Here is a 17,688-nt window from a genome sequence, read left to right as displayed (position 1 = left end):
CCAAGGAGGTATAACAGAGCAGGGAAGCAGCACCAGCAGGTACACAACACTCCTATACTTCACGTTATGGCTGCCCCCCTCACCCCTGGTTTCTGTGCCTATGGTTGGGAGATGAGCACAAAAGAACAACTACAGCTACCTTCACCCAACCTTCCAAAAATGGACACGTTAGGAGTCCTGTAGCTCAGTCAAAATAGTTAAAGCACTCACCTCGCAAGCAAGAGACCTGGGTTCGATTACCGGAACGGCGAAATCTTGGGCAAGTTTTCTTTCTCCACACGCTTGATAATAATCCCTCAAGAAAAAAAACAATAATAAATTGGTCACTTCAATCCACAACTGTTTCGTCCATAAAATACACAGTCAATTCACTTTACAGTATATTACAGTTTACAGTATATTGTGTGAAGTGCTTTGAGATGTCTAGAAGACGTGAAAAGTGCTACATCAAATGCAAGGATTATTTATTATTACGTTATAAGCATAATAGTGATCAGTGGAAAACCTGGGTGATTCTTTCCCCCTTCCCAGTCCAAAGAGGAACTGAAGCCAATTACAACTGCCTAGGCCAGAATTAGTTACCTCAACCTACATCTTACAACCTTCTGGTCTCTATCACTTGGTTGTACATCAGGTGGTGCCATTGAATAATGGAGGAAATGTATAAAGTAATTTCAGTGACATGAAGGAATGTTCAATACACTATGATGGTAGTACCTGTAATTGTTCTCATAAAGATGAAACCATTCCACAGGCCTTGAAGGTGATGTTAGCTACATAGACCAATATTTACTTTTGGTTACACTAAGGCAATGGAACAAGAAGACATGGACACAAAGATCTACTTCATCACCCAGAGAGTAATTAATGACTGGAACAGGTTAACTAGGGAGTGTGGTTGATGCCAGGACACTTGGCTCATTTTTAAGAAGCAACTTGATTCTGTGATGGGAGGACAGTGAGGTGGGTGTTCTGGAAGAAGGAGATCAAATGGGCTGAAGAGTCTTCTTCATCCAAACTTTTCCTGTGATATCATGATAAAATGCATGGGTAGAAATTATAGCCATTGTTTTCCTTGTTTCTGAGTGTAAGTAATTCAGCTCCAGAACCACTTACAAATCAAAGGCCTGACATTTCACCCTGTTTAGGCTTAAAATCAGATTTTTAACATTTCAGATTGTGCAGAATTTGGAAAAATTCTTAAATTCAGTCCCAATTTGGAAACTGTTTATCATGCTTGAAAACCAGCTTCTATATTGAGAATTTTTCAAAAGGAGATCAGTATAATCTTATATGTTAAGACAATGGTCTGAAGGCTAAGGCCCTGAAATAAAATTTAGGTCACAGGAAACGTTTATGTGCACTTGATCTCTTTGAATAATTGACTTGCTAATTTTCATAAGTTACTGATTCTGAATTTTCTTTTAACCTCATTGTCTTTTAACCTCATTGTGTATTTTTCATGAAATGTAATGATTATTATATTTTGCAACCTTTGAGTGACTCTAACAGTAGGAAATATAAGATCTGGACAAAAGCTAATTTGAAGCCTCACATTCTATTATGGTGCAATTTGCCTACTATAATTCACTGTCCACACACAGAGTGTCAGGAGTAACACGCCAGTGGTAAATCGATCTATAATTTACGGCAACATATTTTCGTTTCACTGCCCTCATGGAGGGAGATTGGCAGTTGTTTGGGAAATATAATTCAAGCAGCTCCAAATGAGTCACACATTGTGGTGAACCAACAGTCCAAGAAGGAAAGATGATGCTCTTAACTGTGTTGTATACACCCACTTCTTTTATGCAGAAGTCTAATATATCACTGGCATTTAGTTACCCTTAAATAATGACAGACATTTAGCTTGCCAGAATGCCCACTGAGAATCACACAAACAAAATGCTTTTTATTTTGTAGGCATATCCTAACTAAATGGGTGTTTTTTTTAAATCTCAGATTCAAGTAGTTATGGGTGATGTGGAGCTGCAAGATGCCCGTGCAATAAGTCAAAATAAAAACTTGCTGCTTAGCCTCTGATCACACAATGCATGAGTGATGTTCTAAACAGGTAACATCTAGTGGCTTAGGCACTGTGCCAATGCAGTAAAAACAATCTTGAGAGATCCTTGCAGTGTTCAGGGTACTTGAAGATGAAGATAGTGGGTTGAAGCCCCACATCATAGAACCATAAAACTATTATAATTTACAGCACAAAAGTTGTGATAAGACATTCAGCACATGAGGTCGGTGTTAATTCTTTTAAGAGCAATCCTTTCAGTGCTATTTACCTCCCCTTTCCCCATATCTCTTTCGTTGACTCCTTTCTAGGTATTTATCTAATTCCCTTTTGAAAGGTAATATAGATTTTGCCCCAACTGCTTCCAGCAGGAAGTTCCAGTTCCTAACGACTCTGTGTGAAAAAAATTCTCCTACCCTCTCCATTTGTTCATTTGCTAGCTGTCTCCACTGAGCGCACCTGGCTCAAATCAAACCTAACTGTCCACCAGCAGATTTGGCTGAACAATGTCAAATCCTACTGCTCCGCCCTCGCCTCTGCTAAATCATTGCTCTACTCCAAGACAATCTTGGAAGCTAAGGACAACCCTAGGCTCCTCTTCTCCATCATGAACTGGCTCCTCTGCCCACCCTCTCATGCCTCGCCCATCCTCACCTCAAATGCCAATGCTTGTGGAGTCCTGTAGCTCAGTGGTTAGAGCACTCGCTTTGCAAGCGAGAGACCTGAGTTCAATTCCAGTCAGGGCGAAACCTTGGGCAAGTTTCCTTACTCCACACGCCTAATAATAATCCCTCCAAAACGAAAAACAATAATAAATTGGTCATTTTCAATCTACGACTGTTTGTGGGACATTGCTGTGCGCAATTGGCTGCCGCGTTTGCCCACAAATGTACAGTCAATTCACTTTACAGTGTGTTCTGTGAAGCGCTTTGGGACGTCCTCCCGACGTGAAAAGCGCTATATCAAATGCAAGGATTATTATTAACAGCGAAGAGATGCTGGACTTCCTCGAATCCAAAGTCGAGGGAATCCGCTCAGATGCCTCTGCCACTACAACTACTACCCCCTCCCCATTTCCTCCTCCCACCCCAGCCCCTACCATCCCTCCCTCAACATCTTTGAACCCGTCTTCCCCTCCTCTCTCATCATATAATCTATATGTAAAGCACCATCTGCTCCCTGGATCCCATCCCTACTCCACTCCTAGCCTCCCAGCTCCACCTCCTTGCCCCTCCACTCACTGACATCGTAAACCTCTCCCTGTCCACTAGTACTGTTCCCACCCTTTTAAAAACTGCTATCATTATTCCTATCCTTGAAAAACCCTCCCTGGACCCTTCTCTACTCCCTAACTACTGCCTCATCTCCAACATCCCCTTCCTCCTCAAGGTCCTAGAATGAGTTTCCCGCCACTCCCTTCTCGAACCCCTCTAATCGGGCCTCCGCCCACAGCACAGAAACAGACCTAGTCAAAGTAACAAATTACATTTTGTCCATCTGCAACCATGGCTGCCTTCTTGTCCTCTGGGACCTCTCTGTTGCTTTCAACACGGTTGACCACTCTATCCTCATTCACCGCCTCTCAGGCCTCCTCAATCTTCATATCAAATGCCAAGTGTGAGGAGGTCATGGACTTCTTCTCTTCTAAAACACTTAACATCCACCAGGCAGCCTCACCCACCTGCCTCTTGTCACCCACCACCACTCCCTCTCTGTCCCCCTCATCCACCCCATCATCTGCTCCTACCACCCCCATCCTACATTCTTTCCTTCCCATCTCTCCCTCCTCCCTCTCACCTATCATCACCTCTATGAAACCCATCACCTGCTGCCTCAACCCCCTCCCCACCAACTCGCTGGTCACCCAGCTCCCCCTCCTCTGCCCACTACTGGCTGATATCATCAACCAGTCTGTCTCCTCTGGATCAGTCCCTGCCTCCCTCAAAATTGCTGTCATCACCCCCCTCCTCAAAAATCCTTCCTTAGATCCCTCAAATCACAGCCGCTACCGCCCTATTTCTAACCTGTCTTTCCTCGCAAAAGTCCTAGAACGTGTTGCTGCCAATCAACTTCGCGCACATCTCTCCTCCCACTCCCTCTTCGAACCCCTCCAGTCCGGGTTCCGCCCTGACCACAGTACAGAGACTGCGCTTGTGAAAGTCACAAACAACATCCTCTCTATCTGTGACCAGGGCTCCCTCTGCCTCCTTGTCCTCCTGGACTTGTTGTTGTTTTGGACCTCTCAGCCGCATTCGACACAGTAGTTCACGCCATCCTCCTCAGCCACCTTTCCTCCGTCATCCACGTCAGTGGGACCGCACTCGCCTGGTTCAAGTCCTACCTCACAAACCGCCAGCACTACATTTGCACAAACGGCTTCTCCTCCCACTCTCACCTGGTTACCTGTGGGGTACCCCAAGGATCCATCCTTGGCCCCCTCCTCTTTCTGATCTATATGCTCCCTCTTGGGGATGTCATCCGCAGACATGGGGTATATTTCCACATGTTTGCGGACGACACCCAACTCTATTTTTCCACCTCTCTTTGCGACCCTCAGACCCCTATCAGACATAAGGGGTTGCATGAGCACAAATTTCCTTCAGCTGAATATTGACAAGACGGAAGCCATACTCTTTGGCTCTCGTCAACGTCTAAAGTCTCACGGCTCTCACCTCCTCCACCAACCCGACCTCCCCTTAAAACTCTTCGAACCCGTACGCAACCTAGGTATCAGGTTTGACCCCCAATTATCCTTCTTCCCCCACATCCGGTCCCTCACCCTCCTTGCTGGCCTCCCCTCCACTACCATCCATAAAATTCAGATTATTCAAAACTCTCACACCCGCATTCTCACCTGCACCAAACTCCGTTCTCCGATTACCCCAGTCCTTGCCAAACTGCACTGGCTGCCTATCCCAGAGATGATTGACTTCAAGATCCTCACCCATGTCTTCAACTCCCTCCACTCCTCTGCAACACCCTACCTCTCTGACCACCTCTCTCCTCAAAACAGTGCCCATTGCCTCCATTCCTTTGAGTCTGGCCTCCTCCTTGTCCCCTGAGTCCTCCGCTCCACCCTCGGCGGCCGTCCCTTCAGCCACTATGCCCCGAGGCTCTGGAACTCCCTTCCTCACTCCCTTCACCTCGTCCCCTCTCTTCCTATTTTCAGGTCTCTGCTGAAGACCTTTCCTGGCTCGGCCCCGGGATCCGTTACTGTGAAGCGATCTGAGATGCCGTCCGGGGTGGAGGGCGCTATATAAATCAAAGTTGTTGTTGTTGTTTGAAGAGCAGAGCTGACAGCTATTCACACAGCCCCTCTGGAAGTTGCATGTGCCCAGGATGTGATTAGATTCGGGATGATGCACCCACAGCCAAATATCCAGTCAAGATGCGCATACTAATATTGGTCACTTAAACCCCAGTAGAAGGGAAATGAATCAAAACAGCTTCAACAACAACTTGTATTCATATAACGCCTTTCACATGGGACAGAGTTTAGAGGAGAACAGTAAGCGTTGCAGAAAGTCTCAACGAATTTGTTAAACAAAAAAACTAGTTGCTGTGCAACCTTACATCTCGATTCATAAATCCTTAACTGGCTCCTTCCCTTTCAGAGTATTTCCATGGTCCCAGCATTTCAGCAACCTTCATATTCAACATAGTATTGTATTGTCTCTGTGGGATCAAAGACACACAAGCCCTGAAATTCCAGTTCGTCTTAGGCTGTAAGGAACATTTTGTCTCAAAATTTAAGATTATAAACAACTTCTTCAAATCAGTATGGACGTTGAAGCTAGCTTTCTGTAATTCTTAACAAGAAACAACTTCTGAAATAAGAACTGAATCCAAGATTTTTCCACAAGTTCTGCACAATTTTAAATTTTAAGACAAAATGGTCTTAACATGATAACACTTCATAACTGAAGTGAGTGCACGATTTAACATCAAGCTTGTTGTTTTCTTACAGTAGCAAAATCCTGTTATAAGTGACAAATAGGAAGTGAACAGGCAGTTTTGGATCCACGAGCAGTACTGAACCTCACTCTCGCATGACTATTCTTCAGTGTTTTAAAAAGTGTTACACACAGTGGAAAAATTCTGCTGATATTCACAACAAAAGGACTCATACAGTTTACAGTCCAGTGCAGGTAACTGTCACATTAATTGCATTCATTTTGCTATGATCGATCATGGTCTTTACCACACTAATTTAGTTTCCTTGCCGTGCTTTGCAACATACAGTGAGTGCAGCCCTGTTATAACATGTTTCTTTGCAGTGCTGGTTCAGTGACTTAGGGCATCCTCCCAACATGAAAGGTTATATAGATGTTATATAGATGCAATTTGTTGTTGGTTCGGCTACAACTCCATTCACTGGACCGGACTACACACAGCCGGCCTGCTCACTTCCTGTGCTAAAATGGCCAACTTCCGTATGATTAAGTTATCAAGAATAATCATTTATTATTAAGTTATGAAGAAGTAGCAGCTGCTTGTCTACATAGGCACTACATTTTACAGCAACTCATGTGAAACGCTTTGAGTTAGCTGGATGACATAATAAGGCACTAGCTATATCAGTGGCTTGAAGGGGTTGTGGGGATAAGGCAGAGCAACGGGACTGAATGAACACCATGCTCTGAGAGCTGGTGCAGACTTGATGGGTCAAATGGCCTTTTTCTGTGCTGTAGATTTCTGATCCTATGATCAAATGCGAGGATTATTATTAATGAAAAATTCTGAATATTCTGAACATTAAAATGTTGATAAATTGAGTATTTTGAAGCCCTCTTTTGGCAAAATAAAATGTCTAATTGTCCACTCTGTCCGGCAAGAAATCTATACCTGAGTTGTTCCACTAATAATTTCCCTCCTTCTGGACCTTTGAGTCAGAATTCATAACTGAAGTGAGTGCACGATTTAATAAAGACGGTTTCCCTTCAAGCTGTCAATACTGTATACTATTTCCAGCATAAGTGGGGATGCCAAGATAAGCAGCAACACTGACCTAGACAGAATTCATCCTCCTGATCTCACTAATTCAGATCCATCATTCTTACCTTCCTTTCCCTGATGTAGTCATCACTGACTTCCCGAATGTAATGGGAATCAGTTGAGCGCTGAAAATGACCTTTGGGTGTTTATTTGGAGAATAAATGGCCCGTCTCCGCCAATACCTCTCCCCAAAAGCCGCTGAAATCCTGGTCCATGCCTTTGTTACCTCTCAGCTGGACTATTCTAACGCCCTCCTCGCCAGTCTCCCATCCACCACCATCCATAAAATCTAAATCATTCAAAACTCTGCTGCCCGCATTCTCACCCGCACAAAACTCTGTTCCCCGATCACCCCAGTCCTTGCCAGACTGCACTGGCTGCCTATTCCAGAGAGAATCGATTTCAAGATCCTCACCCTTGTATTTAAGTCTCTGCACTCTGCTGCACCCCCGTACCTCTCTGACCTCCTCTCTCCTCAAAACAATACCCGTTGCCTCTGTTTCTCTGGGTCTGGCCTCCTCCTCGTCCCCCGAATCCTCCGCTCCACCCTCTGCGGCCATGCCTTCAGACACTATGCCCCAAGGCTCTTCCTCACTCCCTTCGTCTCGCTCCCTCCCTTCCCATTTTCAGGTCTCTGCTGAAGACCTTTCTTTTTGACCGCGCCTTTGGTCACCTTCCTCCCCTTGGCTCGGTCCCGGGATCCGTTACTGTAAAGCGCTCTGAGACGCCATCCGGTGTGGAGGGTGCTATATAAATCCAAGTTGTTGTTGTTGAATACTAACCTAGCTGAATCTCAACATCTCATGAATAAGCCAGTAAGGGTTATTTTCTACTCTCACAAATGGTAATAGCTATTTGTGAGAGTATTATGCTTGAACTCAGTCCTATCCTTATCAGGTGTCTACATTTCTCAACAACAACAATTTGTACTTATACAGTGTCTTTGACATAGGAGAATGTCTCAAAGCACCTTGCAGAAAAGGAGAGAACACGGTTTAGCAGTGCAAAGGCCAATTTCAAGACCAGACACCAGAAAGTAATTGAATGAAATAGGTTACCAGGAAGGGAGGCTGAGGTTAGGACCAGGGACTCATTTAAAACAAACAGCTTAATGCTATGAAAAGAGGGTGGGTATCCTGGAAGAATGAGATCAAATCAGCCCAAGGGCCTTCTTCATCCAAACTAATCTGTGATCTTGTTCAGGCAGGAACTTCTGTACAGCTGTCAGGTGTGCTTTTTCTAATACAGGCGTACTGAGGCCAAGTGAACCACAATAACTGTTGTCCTGGTTGTGAGGCTGGTGGGGAAAAAATGTGCAAATAGCAATGTTTGTGCCCAAAGAAATCTACTTTGCCCTTAGTGTGGAAATTGACTATTCCTGACACGAAAAACTGTCCTATGTCAAATTGAGTCAGACCAGTACTCTCTGAATAAACTTCCAAAGATTGTTTTCATCTTAAATGATCAAATTAAAAGACATTACAAGTGTTTAAACCAAAATGATTGAGCCTCACTTCAAGTGATGCCTTGAGGGATAAAGTGATTGAGGGGTATGGGGAAGGGATAAGGAGGGTGAGTGGCTCAGGTAGAGTACAAACAATAGTATGAATTAATTGGGCCGAATGGCCTGTTTATATGCTATAACATTCTATAAATGACATTTGGCTGTTTAGGTCCAAAGTCAACAGTTGTCCATATTGAGTGTGATTATTGAGACAGGCCTCACTTTATACTAACAAACACGGTGACTCCAACTACACATGCCAAGCTTGAAACAGCAAATGGAAGGATTATTATTTTTAATGTCACTGTGGTGAATTTATAGAACATGAAAAAAAAACTGACCATCAGCCTGGCATCTTACTTTAAAGAGTACATTGGTTTGCTGTGAGGACTTCAGTCCCTGAACCACCATGGTGCCAAAATGTTAAAATAAACACTGCAATAAACATTTCTGCGGTGTATAAAGAGGATTGGTGACTCATGCTCGTAGCTTACAATATTCATACTACGAACCAGCCCAGCTGCATAACCCACAAGCAATGATATCACAAACTGGTTTTGTCAGTGGCTTCACAAATGAGTTGTTTTTACCAGTTATACATTATGTGAGTTTATTTAACTGTTTTAACTGGTGAGTGGAAAGAGCAGGTAAATGGAACTGAAAGGATTGCTCTTTAAAAGAACCAGCACAGATACAATGAGCCAAATGGACTTCTTCTGTGCTGTAAATTTCTATGGTCTATATCCTTAGTTGAAATAATCTTGAAGAGATCATAAGTGTACTGTGAGAGCACGTTTACACTTGGAAGACAAAGAGGCTTCAGAAATGAGTTGCATTTATCAATTATACGACCAACAATAACTTGTATTTATATAGTGCCCTTCACATAGAGAAAGTCTTGGAGTGCTTTTCAGGAACAAGGATGAATGCTGAGGAAGTGAGAGGGGAAAGAGGGAGGTGGCCATAGGCGTGTTCGAAGAAGTAGGATTTGAGTTTATACTGTATGTGGGTTTATTTAACTGTCTCTACACTTAATTCACATAATCTTGAAGAATTCATGAGTGTAATTTTTTTACATGGCATGATACCACAGAGATCAACCACTCGCGTCATTAGAAAGCAAAATGGAGATTACGTATATAAAAATAGTATAATAAATTACTCCTCGCTAGCTTCAAAAAGGTAGATCTTGTCTGACCAACCTCGTAGACATTTATGTGATGATGGTATCCAAATTAACTGTGGGAAGTCAGACTACAAGGATTTCTAAAGGGTATGTGACAAAGTACCATATGAGAGACTCCTTCTCTCAAACTGATGTGGTCTAAGTAATAAAGTTTGGGTATCATTGGATGTCTTTCCATGATTGAGCGTGGATGACTTGAACAAGGAGTAGTGTTTTCCAATGTCTCCATTTCGTATCTGCCAACAGCTTCTCCTCCCATCTCCGCACTGTAACATGTGGCGTTCCTATCCTTGGTCCTCTCTTCTTTAATATCTGTATGCTCCCACTTGGCAATGTCATCTACAGGCATGAGGTTAACTTCAACAGGTACGTAAATGACACCCAACTCCAACACTCTGCTTCCGATTCAATTTCACTGCTGTTCTGACTGAATACCTGTCGGAATGTCGGATGTTGACAAAACAGAAGCTCTCCTGCTTGACTCCCATCAGCACCTTCTCACCTCAGGCACTAACAGCATCAATCTACACAGATGCACACATCACCTCACGGAACCAGTGCAGAACCTTGTTCAACTGTCCTTTATACCCCATATTTGTGCTCTGACCAATTCAGTTTTCACCCAGCTCCGTAATACTGCCCACCTCTAACACTCCCTCTCCCTTCTAGCCACCGAGACCCTTATCTATGCTTTTATTGCATCCAGCTAGACTGTACCAATTCTCTGCTCACCAGACTTCCCAGCTTTCCTCAACAAGCTGCAGACCATCCAGAACTCCGCAGGTCATGTATCCTCCCGCACTAGGCTCGATGAGCTTTTCACCCCTATCCTTGGATAGCCCACTGGCTCCCCATCCCTCAGATAATTGAGTTCACACTCCTCACCCTCACTTTTAAAACCCTCCAAGGGGATTACCCCACCCTACTTCTGCAACCTTAAATCCTACCAACCCACCAGCTCCTTCCATTCAGCAGGCACTGGCTTGCTTCATACCCCTACTGTAGCCACTCTGTCATTAGCAGTCAGGCTTTTAGCCTTTCTGCCCCCATGCTCTGTAACTCCATCCCAGAGAACCTTTGCTTCACCCTTCCCTTGCCTCCAAGTCCATTTAAAAGCATTCTATCATCTTTCCCCCTTGGACCCCATCTCTCCTGAATCCAACCTCCAGCTCGGATGCAAATTCTCAACTGTCCAGTGCCTTGGGTTATCCTCCCAACATGAAAGGCACTACATAAATGCAATGTGTTGTTTTTGTTGTTGTTCACCGTGTCTACAGTCACCTCTTCTCTCTCAATGGTTCAGTGTCACAAGAGCTCCGAGACACTCCCCGAGACAGTGTGAAGGACACTATACAAATGCAAGTTGTTGTTTCTCTGTTGGGGTATGGTTACAGGCAGTTACAGGCTAGAATCCGGTTTATTTGTGTAAGCAATAGGGGCTGTCTCTTGGGCAGCAATTACATTCTACACTGCTTTTTGGCACAACCATTTATTTATAAGCACAACTGATAATGGCCCGTTTCCCTTTTGTAGCAAACCATTGAATGTTTATCCTGTCCCCAGCTCAAATGCCAAACCAGGACTGTTAAGCACCTTGGGATGTCTTTCCAACATATCAGATATGATTTAAATGTAAATTTGTATTATACTGTGGGTAGCACAGGTATAGCTGTTTGACACTCCAGTCACCAGCAGTCTGTGTCGGGACTCAGCCCTGCACAAGCGACAACAGACAGTTGATGTTTGTGTTCAGTTGTGGGGTTGTGATGCATGGGGAGACAGGAAGAGAAGGCAGTTCTGTTTATTCTCAGCCACATAGAGTGGTTTGCGACACACAACGATAGCACAACCCACGTGGGCAAATTCCAACCCAATGTCACGACTGAAATGAAGAGAATGGAGGGCAAAGAGTTCACAAGGATTAGAGGGAGTGAGAGGGGTAGAGGAACGCAGAGGTCTGATTTTACAGCAGTGGTTCTCAATTAAAACAGGAAGGAAAAGGCTAAAGCAAAAACAATGACAACTTGTAGTGCTCTTCACGCAGTATAGCGACCCAGAGCGCTTCACAATGTCAGAGTCTGACAACAAGCCAAGGGGAGCGGGAGGGGGGAGGTGACCGTAAGCACGATCAGCGGTTGAGGAGGAGTAGAAAGATGGGAGACAGAAGAAAGGATCAGCTGTTATAAATTGATTTCATTTTAGATTTCTAGCACTTGTGATTTTGTCATCTCTGCTATTGGATTCTGTCCGGTCACGCAAGAGATGTTCTTTTCACATTCCAGGTTTTTTAAAAAATGGAAAAACTAGGTTGAAGGTCAAGACCCACAGTGCAAGACATCATCAAGGTCGAAACGAGTTGGAGAAAAGACAATGTAAAACTGACAAGTAGTGGTTAGTGATGGGATAAGTTTGAGGTTTAAAAGCCTGTAATTCGAGGAAATAATGAGGGAGCTAACAAGCTATTCTATTTTGATTTAGATGGAGGATTGAATTTGGATTTCAAAGCAATAAAAATACAGCAAGCCACAACATTTATTTTATATTAGGCTCATTTTATATTAATAATAATAATCCTTGTATTTGGTATAGCACCTTATCATGTCGCCGAGACGCCTTAACGTGCTTCAAAACACGATTGCAGCAGCCAACTTATGCACATCAATGTCCCTCAAAAAACCATGAAGAGAATTTTATCATCTTACATAAATTTTGTTATTCTTTCTCTACTTACTGTGTAGTTTACTATTTATGTTTTTTTCCTATTTCAGTTGTTTCTGCTGTCATGTATCATTTCCCCATTTATGCCTTTCATGTAAAGGTTAGAATCCTTATTTATCTTCCCTCAGCTAATTATTGCTTTGCACTATTGACTGCTTTCTGTTCTGCATGCCACCGTTCTCAGCCTTCATGTGGTATTCCTCTGTAGACACTCCCAGTTTCTTCAGACTTCACTTTCGAGGCCAAACCTTTTAAATTGTTTTTAAACTTAAGATCAAAGAGAATTTTTGAAAATACTTAGATTCGGTCTTAATATAAAAGTTGTTTCTTCACAGTTCTTAAAAAAAGTTACAGAAAATCAGCTTCCAATTAAAGACCAAATTTGGGAACTTTCCAAATCCCTGCATCATCTTAAGTTTTAAAACAATGATCTTAAGATGAAGATCACCTACAAAACATACAGTCAATTCACTTTACAGTATATTCTGTGAAACGCTTTGAGACGTCTCGAATAAATGATATGGCGCTATATCAAATACAAGGATTATATTATTATATTATTATTAAGTATTGGGCATTGCTTACAACTCACATTGAAATCATCCTCTAACGGTGGTGTTTCCATGATACCACTGGTTTTGGTCTCCTGGATGATGGAGGTCACACGGCTGAGAAGTGCTGCCGAAGAGAGGCTGGTGATTTCTATAGATTAGAATACACTGCAGCCACAGTGTGTCGGTGAGAGAGGGAATGAATTTAAGATTGAATGGTCAGGTTGTGGATAAATGAACAGCTCTCTCCGGGTTGGTGTTGAGCATCTCAAGTGTTGCATTAGCTGTGCCCGTCCAGGTGAGCAGTAGATATTCCATCATACTCCTGACTTGAATCTTGTAGATGGTGAAGAGGCTTTGAGGAATTGGTAGGTGAGCAACTCTTTGCAGAATGCCTAACCTTTTCCCTGATCCTGAAGCCACAACACTGATGGGGTGAACCAGTTAAGCTTCTTGTCAATTGTAACCACCAGGATGTTAGTGGTGAGGGTCTTAGCAATGGTTGTGCCATTGAAGATCAGGGGGCATCTCTTCCAATAGCTTTGAAAATACAGTAAACCAGATTATTGCACTTGAATTCCCAAGTTACTAATATTTTTGAAATCTGTGGCACATAGAGTGATGAAGCACTGAGGTGTGGTGCCATTACGTGATGACCAACTTAAACATGGCTGTTGTTCGTCCACACATTGTGGGCTACGCCGTGAAATGAGCCCCTCGAGGCCTCCAACCTCTCTCTCCCCCTCTCCCTCTCTCTCTCACCCTCTCCCTCCCTCCCTCCCTCCCCCTCTCCCTCGCTCTCCATGTGCGTCTGTGTGTGTGTGTGTGAGTGAAGGTGGAGTCCTGTAGCTCAGTGGTTAGAGCACTCGCTTTGCAAGTGAGAGGCCTGAGTTCAATTCCAGGCAGAGGGCGAAACCTCGGGCAAGTTTCCTTACTCCACACAGAGCCTAATAATAATCCCTCCAAAACCAAAACAATAATAAATTGGTCATTTTCAACCCACGACTGTTTGTGGGACATTGCTGTGCGCAATTGGCTGCCGCGTTCGCCCACAAATATACAGTCAATTCACTTTACAGTGTGTTCTGTGAAGCGCTTTGGGACGTCCTCCCGACGTGAAAAGCGCTATATCAAATGCAAGGATTATTATTATTTATTATTATTACACATATGAGAAGATGCCATATAAAGTTGACCTCACCTTTTAGGGGGAGAAGTGCTTCCTTGCTCCAGCCAAATTGGGCATTGGAAGAAGGATAAATACGGGCAACCCACCATGTCCTCTCAACAACAACAGAAGCACAGAGCCCACAAGGATTGGAGAAAAGATTGTGAGGATTTACACTGAAAGGTAACATTGGCATTGTGTGAATAATAGTGACCTAGAACCTACAAACCATTACTGGGTAAGATGCTATTTTTAACTAAATCACTACAATGCCACAGTGGTTTCAGATAAACTAAAAAAGTGGTTAAACCACAAGAAAACAAGATGCCTATTACAAGGTCCTTTGTGGCTAAAGGGATTACAGAGATGCCTTCTGCTTCCAAACTAATTTAATTTAAACTCTCAGTATGGGTCATTGGCTTGAGGGGTAATTTTCAATAATCAGAGATGATGACTTCCACATTTCCACATTGTGAATTGTTTAATATCTAACGTGTCATTTAAAACTCAATTAAAAAAAGCAGAAATATTTGGAATGCAGGACAAGAAAAGGACAAGGAAAAGGGTGAGGCAAAGGGACTCCGGGATAGAGTTCCAGAGGGGGGCAGAAGGCTGAAGGCTCAACTGCTCATTGTGGAGCAGGAAGGACAGGGACATGGATCAAGCCAATGATGCCGAGTGGACGAAGTGGGTGGGTTGGTAATGTTTTAGCTGGTCAATGAGGTAAGGGTAGGGATAGACTGTGGAGTATTTTAAAAATAAGGATGATGATCTTGAGCTTGGTCCTCTGAGGAATGGGGATCCAGTGGAGCTGGGCAAGGATAGGGCTGATAGGCTCATGGAGCTTGGTGCAGGAGAGGACACGAACTGCAGAGTTCTGAATAATCTGCAGCTTATGGAGGGAAGAGTTGGGAAGACCAGCAAACAGAAAGTTAGCATAGTCAAGCCTGGATGTAATAGAAGCATGGATAAAGTCTGAGGGGAAAGTGTGGGAGGATGGCAATGTTGCAGTGGTGGGGGAAGGCTTAATGCGTCATGGCATGGATGTGGAGTTTAAGGGACAGTTGAGAGTCAAATAAGACTTCAAAGTTCCATAATGGCTCAGTGAGGTGGAGTGTACATCTGTGTATATTGATACTGTCAGCACCTGAGGTGAGAAGGTACTGATGGAAGCCAAGCAAAAGAGCCTCTCTCTTGTCAGGCGCTGGCAGAAGCAACCTCCACGGCTGCACACTCAACCTCACTAAGCCAGTCAGGAACCTGGGTGTCTTGTTTGACCCTGAACTGTCCTTTCTCCCCCACATCCTCGCCATGACCGGCACTGCCTACTACCACCTAGGCAACACTGCCAGACTCCGCCACTGCCTCACCCATCAGACTGCCAAAACCGTCACCCATGCATTTGTCACATCAAGGTTCGATTGTGGAAACTCTCTCCTCATCGGCCTTTCCAACTCTTCACTTCACAAGCTGCAGATCATCCAAAACTCTGCAGCTCGTGTATTCTTGCACACCAAGCTACATGACCCCATCACTCCCATCCTTGCCCGACTCCACTTGCTCCCCATGCCTCAGAGGATCGAATTCAAACTCCTTGTCCTAACTTTCAAGGCCATCCATGGCCTTGCCCCCAACTACCTCTCTGACCTGCTGACTCCCTACCAACCTGCCCGCTCCCTCCGTTCAGCGGGCTCTGGCCTATTCCATGTCTTCCGCCCACCCCCTACCATCGGTGGCTGGGCTTTCAGTCTCTCTGCCCCCACACTCTGGAACTCCATCCCACGGTCCCTTCGCCTCGCTTCCTCCCTTGCCTCCTTCAAGGCTGGTCTCAAGACCCTTCTCTTCAATTGCGCCTTCAGTCACCCTCCCTCCTCTCTGCCTTCCCTCACACCTACCCCACCCCTCCCCCATGCTTGGGGCCTGACCCCTAACTGTCCAGCACCTTGGGAGTCCTCCTGACGTGAAAGGCACTCTATAAATGTAATTTTGTTGTTATTGTTGTCAGCATTTAATTAGAGAAAGTTGGTTCTCATCCAACGTGCAATCCAACAGGATAGCAGTAGTTCTGGAAGCGAGGATGGAGGCAGAGAGATAAAGTTGGGTGTCATCTACATACATATGAAAGTTAACCTAAGTTGGAGCATATAAATATTAAAGAGGAGAGGGCCAAGGATAGAGCCCTGAGGAATGCTGCATGTTGACACTGATTTTCCATTGTCTCGTCTTCAGGTTCAAACTGAAGATGAGCAAAGAGGGGGCAAGGCAGAGGTATTGAGTTTGGTGCAAAGCGGCTGTAAGCATAGCCACTGATGGTGATGGGATGGGATGAGGGTCATACAGAAGGCCAGAGGCAGCTAAATGAAGGGGAGAGGAGTTGGATGGAAATAGGTTTGAGATGTAAGGAGGTGCAAGGGCATGTAGTGATTTGTAGCTAAGTGTGAGGATCTTGAAATCGATTTGTTCTACAAAAGGGAACCAGTAGAGCCTGGCAAGGACTAGGATGATCGGAGTTTAGGTTTTGCTATGTGTGAGGATATGGGCAGTGGAGTTTGAAATCAATTGGATTTTGTGAATGGTGGCGCTGGGGAGATAAGCGAGAAGAGCATAAGAGAAATCAAGACGGGAGATAACAAAATTGTGGATGAGGGTTTCATTGGGTTTGGTATGAAGTATGTTCATTGATGGATGATGTGGCAGGGGTGGAAGAAAGTAGTGCTGGACAGGGACTGGATTTGGGGATTGAACCTAATGCCTATATTGTGCACTGGTTCAGTGTATCTGAGGGCTAGATCAGGAAGGTTAAGAAAAGATCACTGAAGCCCCAAAGTTCAAAAACACATCACATACTATTCAATCTCTTGTGACCCTCAATCTTTTCCATGTATCTATCCAGCTCTTGGCAAAATTGCAATATCCAGCTATACTATGTTCTACTAGATTAACATAACGTTAAAGAGCAACTCTATGAAATGTCTAAAAGTAAGCAAATACATTTACGTTCGTTTTATACTGATACTTTTCACCCAGTAAAATTTGCTACAAATTGTGTGAGCCACCTAACCACAAAGCAGTTTGTGCTGGAACCACAAGGATCACCATGGGAAGAAGGATTTTCCCAGACATCAATTTGCACCCCTGGGGTATAAATTAGTCAGTGCAGTAAAGAAGCTGTTGGTAAACTATAGATGTAGTCAGTGCAATGTAGACCTCACTCTCCTGCTCATTCCCCATACTCCATCCTCCCTCCTCCCTGCTCACTCCAAAGAGACAGTCTTGGCAATGGAATGTGGAATTAAGTTAGCCTTCTGTGAAGGACTCGATAGTCCTGTTCCTGAGGCAGGCAGATCTGCGGTGCTCTAGGGAAACTGATTGATGACAGTTCAGCCAGCCTGGCTAATCTGCAGGAGATGGAGGGACAGACCAGGCACTTGGAGCAGGGATTCTTTGGTAACATGCAGATTACCGCAGGATTCCTCAGATCCCTCCTTTTCCTCATCGACATACTCTCTCTCGAGGACATCATGACCACTGGGTGGAAATCAG

This window comes from Callorhinchus milii, unplaced genomic scaffold (assembly GCF_018977255.1).
Source record: "Callorhinchus milii isolate IMCB2004 unplaced genomic scaffold, IMCB_Cmil_1.0 Scaffold3, whole genome shotgun sequence".
NCBI classification, from domain to species: Eukaryota; Metazoa; Chordata; class Chondrichthyes; order Chimaeriformes; family Callorhinchidae; genus Callorhinchus; species Callorhinchus milii.
The sequence above is the reverse complement of the archived record's forward strand: the minus strand, read 5'-3'. Positions refer to the sequence as shown.